This window comes from Danaus plexippus, chromosome 26 (assembly GCF_018135715.1).
Source record: "Danaus plexippus chromosome 26, MEX_DaPlex, whole genome shotgun sequence".
Lineage (NCBI taxonomy): Eukaryota > Metazoa > Arthropoda > Insecta > Lepidoptera > Nymphalidae > Danaus > Danaus plexippus.
Genome location: NC_083554.1, coordinates 6,364,037 through 6,377,454, shown reverse-complemented (window position 1 = coordinate 6,377,454; position 13,418 = coordinate 6,364,037). Strand labels below are relative to the sequence as shown.

The 13,418-nt window shown below is 28.9% G+C and overlaps 1 non-coding gene across 1 annotated transcript; it reads right to left on the bottom strand.

The window, feature by feature from the left end:
• Positions 1-13,126: 13,126 nt before the first annotated feature.
• Trnan-guu (transfer RNA asparagine (anticodon GUU)) lies at positions 13,127-13,200 on the bottom strand. Its single transcript has one exon. It is a non-coding gene; the product is annotated as a tRNA-Asn (tRNA).
• Positions 13,201-13,418: the final 218 nt, after the last annotated feature.

Genomic DNA, 13,418 nt, shown 5'->3' with positions numbered 1-13,418 from the left:
GTTGCTGAATAACTCAAATTCTTTTGTACACGCTTTTTATTAGCTTCATCTGTATGTTGTTATGTTTATAACCGACTTCTTTGGGCTCGATTTTGACCCACTGTAAACGACCAGATTTCCATCAAACTTTGTAGATTTATTGAGGACCGATGACAATACACTAATTTGATAAAGTTATTCCGTTTTTCAAAATATGATTTTTGTTAATTTATATAATTTTCATCTATAGTCGATAAGGTAAGAAACTTAATTTATTTATTAATTGTAATTAAACGACACTGAATTAATAAGCCATTCGCATTCGATGATCTACAATTGTCTATTAGAATTAAAAAAAAAAATAATTCAAATAATTGATTTTCTCATAAGTTACAGTGTTTCCGGAGTTTCATACATGACGGACAGGTTTGTTTTTGACCTATTTTGATATTTTTTTCCGTTTCTATTGCACTAAATTGATTTTTAGCAAGTATAGAATCAATCTTCATTAAATTATCTCGACAATAGTATGCAAAATATCTTGATTCCGTTAACTAACAAGGCTATAATACTAAAAATAGTTGCCAAAATGAGGCGAAAAAAATTATTCGATCGTAAAGAACTCTGTGATGCTTTGCATCATGAGTCGTGCAATAGTTTAAAATTTAAAAAAACAAGCTATTATAAATAAACCAAACTAAAAAGTAGAAAATAAATAATATTTAAAAAAAACTAAAAAAAACACGCTTTTTATAGAAAATCGAAATAACAAATAGATAATAAATTTAAATTAAAAATAGTGTTAAAAATTTCAATCAATTTAAATTAATAATAGTGTGAAAAAAAAAAATTAAAAAAAAAGCGAGGGGTGCGTTTTAAGATATTATCGAAATCACTCTACTCATATCTGTCAATAAAATATTTATAAGTATTGACACCATGCACCCCACACTTTTTTTAAAAATAAAATACATTTTTTTTATTCACACTATTATTAATTTATATTTATAGAAATTTTTAACACTATTCTTAATTTAAATTTATTAAAATTTATTTTCTATTTTTTAGTTCGGTTTTCTATAAAAAGCGTGTTTTTTAGTTTTTTTTAATATTATTTTTATATTAACTAATGAATTACGAGTGCATTAGATAGTGCTTGACTATTTTTCCAACTATTGGTAAGTGCAGTAGGTGGTAAACGCACTAATAACTCTCAGTAATGTCCCATTTACATTTTTTCGTTTTTTATGTTACAACCCACGCAACTACAATATAACGACATATTTTATCCCTATGATATACTAATTACTGTCGTATATTAAGTTTATAATAGTGTATAATCTGACCATAAATTTCAGTATTATATCGCAGACATACGTCTTAGTCACACGTGTTATCTCTACCAATTACGATTTATTCAAACTGATGTCATGTTCCTTATATAATGTATGTAAGTGTAGTCTACGTGTGAGCAAGTCCGGTAGAAATAAATTTAAGTACGTAATCATCTTTGTTGTATTAAAGAAATTTTATTCATTATAATTACTCTTATAGTTAGGTTAAGGCAACCAAAATAATATGGTACATATGTTATATGACTAACTTTATGTATTTTAGAAGAAAGTTATTGTCAATTTCATTAGAAGAATTTACATAATAGCTTAAAAAAACAGCTTACATAATATAAGAGCTTAAAAAACGGAAATTTATGCTTACCATAATATTTATAAGGTATTATAGAATTAATTCAGATTTTTTTTTAAGTTCAAATGGTTAATTTAGCTTAGTTAATTTGGCTTGTATTTGAAGTTTGGATTAGAAAGACCTGGCTGACAGAAGGTGGAAAGGTTAACTCCATGATTGTATGAAAAAATCGCTTCATATATTTAAAATTTTATTTTCTCAGTTTTATTTATAGCACTACTCGGACCTTTACTGTGTTTAATTTTTATGAAGTAAGTTAAATACACTGTAAAACTGATAATTTCTTTTGACCTTTAATATTGTTGACTCATATTGTAATGTGTCCTGTCTCTGTTTGCATTTGTTATGTTGAATTCTGCTGAACACGAAAATACCCTCGTTTTTTCTAAAAGTAAAAACATAAACCGCAGTGTAAGTGACAGTTTCGGGTCGGTGGTGAAATATTCATTTTTATACACATCAGGTAAAAGTCAACGCTTCTTTTCATTATGAATAAAAATGAAATTTTTAAATTTGTCTTTTTTTTACATGAATAAAAATCATACATCATTAAACAATTAACACTGAACCACGTTGTCTCTTAAAAGTTTATTATATATATATATATATACATATATATCAAATAAAAATCTAAATAATGATCTAAACAACGTTTTGAGTTTTGTAGTTTTTACTCTTCAAATAGGTTTTAATTAAAAAAAAATAAAAATCTTTCATATTAATAGTTTTTAAGAAGTAGAAGGGTTCCCCTTATGTATTATCCTATATCTGATGGTATCTAATCTAAATATGATTATAATAAAGAATAAATATACTTAAATTTAATTTAGTTTATGTTTTTATTTTTAAAAAGACTATTTCTTATTTCAAAGTGTTGTATATTCATATTTAAAGATAAAATATTTCTTATAAGTACCATTATCATATTTGTAAATATTTTAGTTGCTAAAGTAAATTTTTATTTCTTTTTTTTGTATCTTCACTTTCTTCTCTTGTTTCTGATAATGTCTGTATATAAAAAGTTATTAATTTTCTAACCGAGGTTCGTGCAGTTCTGTGGTCTTTGTCATAGACTAAAACTTTATTATACTAATTCGTCTTCTAAGTGTTTATTAGTTAAATTACTCATTTGTATGCCTCACGTATCCCTAAATACCCCAAGGGAATTATCAGTAATAATCATCTTCGTAATACGTCTGAGACTCAGCCGGTATCTGAATTATTAATTTATAATAGTAATATATTTTCAAAATTGTTTCCGATATCATTATTATTATTAGTTTATTTTTATGTAGTGATAATTTTGTACGCAAAAAAAAATTATATCTTTTAACTTTATTAATTTTTGAAAAATTTATAAGAATTTTTTTTGGTTTATAAAAATAAATGTATGTATATTTATATACATTCACAAATAATCTTTTGCCACCAATTTAATTGTAAACCAATTTTCATTAAAAAAAAATACATTATTATGTTGACAAGTTTTAATAAAACCAACATCTTATATATTATAAAATCTGATAACACCACTTCAGAAATAAATGGACTCAATTTTGTAAGTTCACGTACGAGATGGTCTTTTGTCGTTAACAAGTCTTTTGTTTGGAGAAATTAAAGTAATCAGAAAATTACAATGACTTGGTACCAGATATCAGAAAAGACCTTTGTTTCATAATCGAAGCTTTGTTGTAAATAAATGTAATGAAATGGAATTAGAACTGCTCTTACGAATTAAGGACATTCTTTATTGTTCTCTCATCATAATTGTTTACGGTTAATGAAATACATATTCAACAAAAATAATAGAAAAGAGCAAAGTGCATTTTTGGGGATGATTCAAATTGACATATCATTTAATTCCCTTCTATTTCATATTCAATTCAGAAATAAACAGCATTGCATTTTTACAAAAAACAAAAAAAAATGATATAACTTCTTACATAAGCATAGATGAGGAATAACTTTATCATACATCCCATGGTGTTTAGTACCAAATGCTGCTAAGAAATCGGTGAAATGGGATAGTGAAGACGATACAGCATGCCTTGCACCAGCGGCGGTAATGGGAAATATATTTTAAAATATATTCAGTCTGAAGTCAACCGCTCAGTCACAGACAAGACACCTATTTAGGATGTAGCTGGTAATAATAATTGTTAATTGTAACTTAAATATAGTTTTATAAATAAAACTGAATTGTCTTGCTTCCTTCATTGCTACCAAACGTAATTAACTTACATTTTAGATGTAAACTATTTTATCATCAAAGTATTATCTTTTTATACATATTAAGATAAATATTTGCAACTTTTAATGTGTCGAAAAGTGATGAAATATTGTATTTTTTGTTATTTCGAATATTGGTTTTTAAAACTAAAGTTAAAAAAAGTTTTTGATTCATTTCAACAAATAAAAATATCTCCCGTACATTCCCTACTTATTTAAACTTAAGCATAATAATGTAATTTTTTTAAGTTCACTTACCTTAAAAATGTCACCGACCAACAAAATAGCAACTTGATTTCATTTTTTTGTCTTTATAACAATTTTGCTTTATTATATTTACTTTATAATTGCATTGAATGACTGTACATTACGTTTAAAATATATTATAGAAAGAAAAGTGTTTCAGTGAAGCTTCAAGATGTACTTATGTATATGTTTACATTTTGCGAATATATTTCCAGAATGTCAACTTCTTACAGTAGCTAAATATTAAAAAAAAAATTAGTAAATAGGTCTCTGTGTATGTATGTACATATATTTTGTAATATAGGTATTGATCGGTCTTTTGTCCATTATAGAGTTTAAAATCCTATTAATCGGCCACAGACGGATCAGCTGACTTAAGCAGACCATAATTTTCCTGGTTTTATAAAAGTTTAAGTAAAAGGATTTAATGCTTAGTAAAGCATTTTGAAACAGACCTCGGATTTAACTTTGTACTTTTTACTAACATTATATCGGATACAGTTGACAACTGGTTAAAGAACTATTTGTGATTTGTAAGTGCATTAAAAACAAAAAGTGTTAACATTTATAATAACTTTTATTTCGTTACAAATGCATAAATTTATATAAAACGGTAAGTCACAAAACCCACCGAATTTAAATTTTGTAAATTAAAACTTTATGTTTATTTTGTATATTAATTCGTCGGAATTATTTCTAGAAATTATTCACAAACTCCTTAAGTTATCAACAAGTTTCACAAGTTTTCTTTAAATTACAAGTTAGTTTTAATTACTAACCCGAGAGTTTTATTCGGTTCATTTCTTAAGGCGTCATAAAAAAAAACAATTTAAAGTTTGAAACAATTATTACAATAACTATTTTCTATTTCTGGTACATTTTTATATGTTCGCTTGCAAACTATTATTGAAATAAAAGCCAACATGAACTGTGATCCTAAAAGCTCCGCAGGAGCTTTCCTTTAAAATAAAATATATAACACATCTGAAGTGTTAAACACGAAATGAAAAGTACTATTACTTTAACGTACTTCAGGCAAATAAAGAACGAATGAGTTATTACATACGAACGAATTATTTAAGGTACTAATGTAAGACCAAACCAATACATCTATTGTTATTAGTAAACAATGAGTAAGGGATCAAATTCGTTATTTAAACAATTGAAAATTAGGAAAATTCGTGAGTAATTTTAATTGACTAAGTTCCTTGTATGATGTGGTAATGAACAGAAACATCGGACGCCGGACATGTTCATAATGGTATTGTTTCCATCAAGTACGGGCATTTATTATGACTTCAATGTAAAATATATTACTAAGCCCTAAATTTTAAATGCATTTTTCTTTAAATAATGTAAGCATAGAAAAGTATGGTGTGAATTTATGAAACTTAGAGGCAACGAAACTATTTTTCAATGGTAGAAATTTTAGTGATTTTTTTTTAATTATTCAACCCATCACAGTTAGACATTAATTTTGGATATACGTGTAAGCCTCGATAATAGAAATTATGATTGGAATTCAAAAGTACAAACTTTATCCAAATGCAAAATATTGACCTAGATACGAGTATTCAAGCACGTAAAATACAAATTTAAAAACTTGTCAGATGCGAGCCGAGCTTTTTCGTTTTCATTACCCTAATTGGTAGTCGGCTGTAATGTGACATGAGTAAATTGGCGAAAAAATTTTAGGCGATGTGAAAACAATAGCCAGTTAGTATAAAAAATTATACACCTAAAATGGTCACCTGACTCACTCACCAGGGAAATCCCACAATGTATGTAACTGTTTGTAGTTGGCGAGTATTTAGTATGAATTTGAACGCTTTTTTTAAGGTTAGGTTCTCTCGAAGTGATAGCATAGTTATATTTGTATAGAAGCGAAGGGATCCCAGCTTCTTTAAGTTTTTGTTTTGAAATAGTATAGATTAAAGAGTTAAATCTCAGTTAATTACTAAATAGTCTAAGGAAGTTTAATTCTTGTATCGTTCGATGCTATTGCATACACTTCATCGACAGTGCCTTTTGTGATCAACTCTTCTGGTTACCTAAAAGTTCTGATGCAATTAACACAATGGAATAAACACAATGGAATGAAGCCTTCCACTTTGTCCATTACTACATGTACCGATAAAGTGACCGCTTTCCTATCATATGAATATATCACGTAATATTATTATTCACGTTGATGGAGTATAAAGGCATAACGCAATATTAGTAAAACATTACATTTTAATTATCAAGTAATCTGCACATATTATATGCATGAAGAAGGCTCATGATATATTTTACATACATTTTGAAGTTTCCTTATAAAATAACAGCTAATAAAGAGAACTATATTGATAGGCTTATACGAGTAATATCAACTTGATTTCTTACTGAAAGTAAACATTTTTACAGCGCGTGATTGTTTTGGTTTCGAAATATTGAAGTTAACTTGTTTTCATATAAATTTTAATAAAATTTATTCGACTTTTGAAATAAATTATTTATAGCATAGCAAAAAATATATAAATGGGAAATTGCTCAAAAATAGCTTTATAGAAATTCAGAATGATTTGATTAACTGTAGCATATGTAAGAATATAACCTTATAAATTGAAAGATATTTATGAAGGTAAAAACAAAAATTTACGGTTTCCAGAAAAGGAGGAAAAGCGAACCGGTGAGGCAGAGAAGCCCATGATTTATTTTACAGACGGTCATGAATTTGTGTTATAAGTAAGGCATTTTGAACCGTTAAAGTATCTTTATAACACTTTATAAGAATCTTTTGCTATTTTTTATACAAAATTTTTTTATGTAGGTGGTGTACGTAATTAATAGTATAAATGCATTTAATAAAAAAAAGAAAAGAAATGTGTTTCCTATAACACTATTTCTATATTATTATTTCTTTTGTAAATAAAAAAAAATTGTTACTTCTTTTATTATTTCCTGAGAAAGGGCTCTGGCACCACGAATTTTGGTTCTGATGCGACCTCCGTCATGTCATTTTTTTATTATTTGTATTTTCTGCGTTGTAAGAATGCTATGAAATTTAAATGAAATGTTGAGAATCCCCTTAAATTTTAGTAGCAAAGATCAATACAAAAAAATTGTTTAAAGTTTAGTTACAACATTAGTGACAAATAAAGTATTAAAAGCGTATGCAAACGGATTATATGGAAATAAATTAAAGTAATATTTCGCACATTAACATTGCTTACTGTAGTTGGAAACACAATTGCAAAGGCATTTATGGCCGAGAGGGCTCCCAGAGGAGGTAAGATGAGTTCTACTTCAATTCACAAATATTCCCTATGGAACTCGTTAAAGTGACCTTGCATTGTTTAAAATTTAATAATAATTGCCACTCTTAGCAAAATATCGAATTTCAATTATCAATTAGTTTAGACGTTATACTACATATTCATGTTATACGGAGAAATAACTTGTTATTTTTTTGTATATTTTAAAGTTACTTTAGTTTTTTTATTGGAAGACGATGCCACCGAATAACTTTTTTTTTATTAGAATAGTGATTAATTTATTAGAATAAATAAAATTAAAATAACTAATATGACAACGTATTTGTTACACTGAAACGTTGCTCCTATAAGTTATTTTATGTTTGTCAGACAAATCTTTTCCCACAGCAGTGGACACTTTATTTCTTATAACACCAATTATATGATGTTGTGCTATTTATTTTAATATTTTTATGGCTGATTAATATGTAGTAATATATAATCATGAAATAACTGGTTTGCATATAAAACGGAGAAACAAAGTTCTATTTTTAATGTGAAAGGTGGCAAACGAGCAGACGGCCTACTTGATGGTCAGTAGTCACCGTCGCCCATGGACATCTGCAACATCTCTGTTGCGGATGCATTGCCAACCATGGTTATTGAGGAAAAGGGAAGGGTGGGAATAAGGAAATGGCTGGAAAGGGTGGGAACAGGGAAAGGGTAATGTCTGATAAAATAACAGCATTAATAAATTTATTGTTGTAAATATAAAATCTTTTTTAAATATTATAATTATTCAATTATATTCGTAAAAGTATATTAATTTTAAGGGATATTCATAATAAATTAATTTTTATTTAATGTGTCCGAACTGATGGTAGAGCCTAGACGTGGTCAAATAACTACAGCTCGAACATGGGCAGGTTCGATTGCGGAAGTACCACCCTCTCACAGAAGATCGGCCTGAAGTAGCCTTTACTGGCTGTGTTTTGTCCGATAAGTGAGAGAGCCGGTTGGCTTTTTCCTATTCCCACCTTTTCCTGACATTTCCTTATTCCCACCCCTCCCTTTTTCCTCAAAAATAAAGGTTGGCAGCACATCCGCAACATCTATGTTGCGGATGTCCATAGGCGACGGTCACTACTGCCCATCAAGTAGGCCGTCTGCTCGTTTGCCACCTTTCACATAAAAAAACAAAAAAAAAAAACATCTTAAGGGTCTTATAAACATAAATTATTATTTCAATACAACTGTACATATCATTTAATTTTATTTAAAATTTCTCGACATGCGTGACGTAAAAATGTTAATATTAATTTAAAAAACATGAGACTTAATTTGTTTATTCAGTTGGAGTCGAACTTCAAATAAAGTCATTGTTATTTTTAATTATGTGATCTGCATTAATGATATTTTATACAGGTGTTAATGGAAATAAAATCGATTTATAGTTTTATGATAATGATGTTAACATGATTAATTTTAAATAAAACAATTTTTTTCCGATATTTTGATTAAAATCTACATACTCACGACGTTTATTTGTATACCCAGAGGGCTGTTTCGAAGATCTTAACCATATTCACAGTCTATCTCTCTCACCCGCTCTGCTCTGCCATCCACGTTACTCACTTGAAGTGGCCTTGTATTCCCTTGTCACCATATTCATTGCTTCACCTGCTGCCCGACTTACTATCCGCTTTTTCCCGTTACGGACAATGGTTGTCTTTAAAATAGCTAATTATGTACCAGCTCAGAAATTAAAGGAATCCAAACTTATATTTTGCGTCGAACTTAAGGGTCAGGTTGATTGCGATGGCTTTTTTATATATACACGTATCAGATCCGAAGCTGAATTCGCTGAAAAGCAGGTCGGTCTACTCCGACCGGCAACATATTTATCGGAACCCACTTACCAGCACCACACAGCCAGTTCCAGCCCGTGCCAACAGCACCAATTAAGCTAATGCCGCATTAATTGAACATCACGCTTTACATCATACACATTGATTGTGACTGTGGCTTGTCATACATTGGACCATCGAAGAGGAGCCTCGGTATGAGGGTTAAAGGACATGAATCAGACATTAAAAATATGCTTACGTCGAAGTCAGCAGTGTGTGACCCCCACAATGGACAAAAAAGCCACTGCATTCGGTTTGACAAACCACAGATCCTCCTTTTGTGAAAACAGTTATATAATGAGACGAATCAGCGAGGGTATGGAAATTAAAAAACATCCCAATTTCAATAGAGAAGATGGCTGGAATCTATCTAAAACGTACAACCCTCTCATAAAAAAATATTAAATCCTATGTTCGTGACCACACCTCAGGACCTCAAGACACGGTAAAATACGGTTTTAGTAATGATCTATAACTTAAATTAATTTTCAACATATATTTATTTTTATTATACCTTTCAAAACGCAAACAAAATAACTGGCGTTCAGTTATCGGCTCACAGATGTTTACGAGCATTTAGTTAGAAGTAATTTTATAACAGAAACCTTGGAAAAAGTCGTGTTAACTGAAGTAACTTCCCCTTCTTATTCCTAGAAATAACGCAGCTAACTTCACAGCTTTAACTGTGCTGTTTAATTGGTTAATAACATAACCAGATCATGAAGTTTCCTTGTATTTATTTTTCTAGCGAATGTTCAAACATTGGATTCCTCTCTTTTAGTATTCTACCTATCATTAAGCAGAAATAAAAAATGCACGCATTAAATTTGGGACAGTAATTTTTATAATATAAATATATCGCATTATAAATAATTATTTTTATTAAGAGCTAATTAAAAAAAACACTAACAAAGACACAAAAGGTAAAATTATTTCGTTGTGAAAAAATCATCATTCGATAATAGTCTCGAAGACGACGTTGATTGAATATTTAAAAACAATATTTTTTTTGTCTTAATTTAACTTAATTTATATAATAGTAAAACCAATTAGAAATGCGTTTGCTTTAAATAACAACTATATAATATTTAAAAGCTTAAACTAATTGTAAAAACACGAGTGCAATATTACCCGTTAAATTTAAATTTGGGTTGTTGACTAATATAATATATAAAAATTGCAGTAAAACCGCTGCAATGTTGTGCTGAAATGGAAGCGATAGACATTAAAATTCGATTCGTTATACCCTAATTAAACACATCCATTAATATAAATAATTTGTTATGTAACGACTGTTATTTACACTAAATTATTATTTTAACAGTATTTATCACAAATATTATGGAGGTTAGTTTACTTAATATAAATAAAAGTTCAAATATTTAAATCAATTAATTTTCACCCCGCGGTTGTATATTTTAACATCGTGATAGTGAACAATAGTAAATTTTGAATCACTCAATTCCTAGTGGCTTTTGAATTTTTATCCGAAAATTTAATACAAATACTGAAACATAAAGCATAAACTATTTATTATGTAATAGTAATTATATTATTAAAAAACACTTTATAAAATGTGTGCATTTTCCTATGACAAACATTTTCCTTATGATACAAGAGTGAAGAAGTGAGAAATTTATAATAAATTATAATTTTTAATGGTAATTGTACAACGGTCATTTTTAAAGGTAATTTTTAAATTTTCATATAAGTAACGTAAGTAACCCATATTAACTGTAATATGATTAAAGAATTAATAATTAATAAGGCTTTAAATATAATAAGAGGGCATTTGTTTTTTTTATTAATGTTAATAAAATGAGAGTAAACATCAGACTGACAAACATATTAATTTCATGTAAATCTTTCTCTAAGATACTATGTAACTGGTTCAAATCTGAAAATTTTTATAACTAAAATAAATTATTTCATCGCACTTTGTTTAAAAATTAATTTAAAGGACTTTCCTTCATTCCTTTATAGACGGATAAAACAGACGGATAAATGTTTCATAAAATTATGTATCATATTAAATAAAAATACTTGTTGCATATAATTTTTTTCTGTCCCCTCTATTTTTTTATGAAAGGACATGATATATAAAATGATTCTCTATACATATAAAAGCGTCAGGAAGGTGCCACGTGGCGGTCTTGACTATACATACCCATCATGGGCGTTGTAACGATCGGAACTCAAAAATAAAAGCACAAATGTCTTACTACTCAATTTCTTTACAAATGTATTTAATATCACACTCAAATAATAAGATGACAATGGATTATAAGCCAATACGTTAGACTTGAGCACTTCGTTTGACGGCTGTCCGTAGCATAATGGCCGTCCTCACTCTCAGTATCACTCTAACTACCTTATTCGGGACTGGCCGCTTATAATTTTTATGAAACAAATCGATTGAATTACTTATTAAATATCACAACAATGTTATTATAGTTGAAAATAAATTGTAAGGCAATAATTGCACAAGCATTTATTATTAGTGATTCAAAATCGGCGCGCCGCCATAAATATACATTTATGTATTGTTTATATATATACATGCACCAGGTAAAAAATACACCAGAAAATCACATAAAATTCCAGTAAATAAGCAGTGAATAATTCACTCGATATCTTTAATTATTTAGTAAGTAACTTCAAATGAAGCCTCGAAATTTTTTTTTTATTTTGAAGAAAATTTTATTACTTTTCTCTCCTATTTCTTTTTAACGAGCTAACCCAAACTACTTTTAGAATTTCCGCCTTCGTTACATGTCATGTTCAAATTAAAAGTGTTATTTGAGTTGGGTGAAATGATCCCCACGGGACAGGCTCTACTTGCAAGTCAATACGCGTTCTGTCTCACTGGACTTTATTAAAATGTTTGCTCTATTTAACCATTTATTTCTTTTGCCGCCTCTCCTAATGTCCTGTTGATTAACGATTACTCTTGTTAATAGTGGTCAGAATTGAAATTACTTTAGTTATTTAAAAAAAAGTAATGTTACGTGGAAATTTTAATTAACACTTTAAATATATGCCCGCCGTGTAGAACAGTTTGTTATTCCTATTTTTATAATCTTCGGTTGCTAACTTAAACTAAGAGATTTAATGATGTAGATTTATAACGTTAATGTGCACTATCCAATATTTCTAATAATATTATATTTCACGTAACCTTGTTCTGTGCTTTTATTGAATTTTCCAGGGGTTGAATATTTTTCTAGTGTCACTTTTTCCATATTGACATTCGTTGTGGTAGGTGTTTTATCATTTCTATTATTTAATTGAGTATAGTCAATTCTAGGAGACTTTTGGTTGCGGCTTCGCCTTAAGTCCGAGCTGATAAACCTATCCAGAGTGTAACTTTTGATCGTTTTTCGGCCTGTTTGAGATCTAAGGGCGTGGAATCATCAAAAGTACCGCCTTGAGAAGAGCCACGAGTCATCACACTTTCTGTGTGGATTCCTTTGATGGGAAACTGACACATAATTTAAATACATAAATGAATTATAATGATCATAACAACTGCTCTAATTTCTTATCTCTTTAATCAGAAATTAATATGAGATGGGATTCATGTAAATCAGGTGTGATTCAGCGTCAAATGTTGCTGGCTCACACCTCAGGATGCTCGAATTTGCGATCAGAGTAGCTTTCTTATACTAATTTTTAACAAGGGTGAGGGATAATAATTACATGATAGCCAGATACATGTAGTAAAATTTTATATTTATTTTTTACCAAGATATTAGGTAAAATATAAATAGAAATATATATTAATTTAATTTGATGCATAATTTATGCGAAAAATAAAACGATGTCCGCCCCCGGGTGGGCTCGAACCACCAACCTTTCGGTTAACAGCCGAACGCGCTAGCCGATTGCGCCACGGAGGCTTATGATTTTCTGTATATACGTGTATAAAGGCTTTAAAATATAAAATTATAATTTTTGTTTTTCAGTATTAAAATATTAAACATAAATGTAGTATTGTAATGAAAAGCTGCACCATCATAATGAATTGTAACGAATACAACATGAAATGACATTAATGTAGATAACAAGGATCATTAATATACTAAACTGATCCAGAGTTGATAAACCTTGGCTGGAA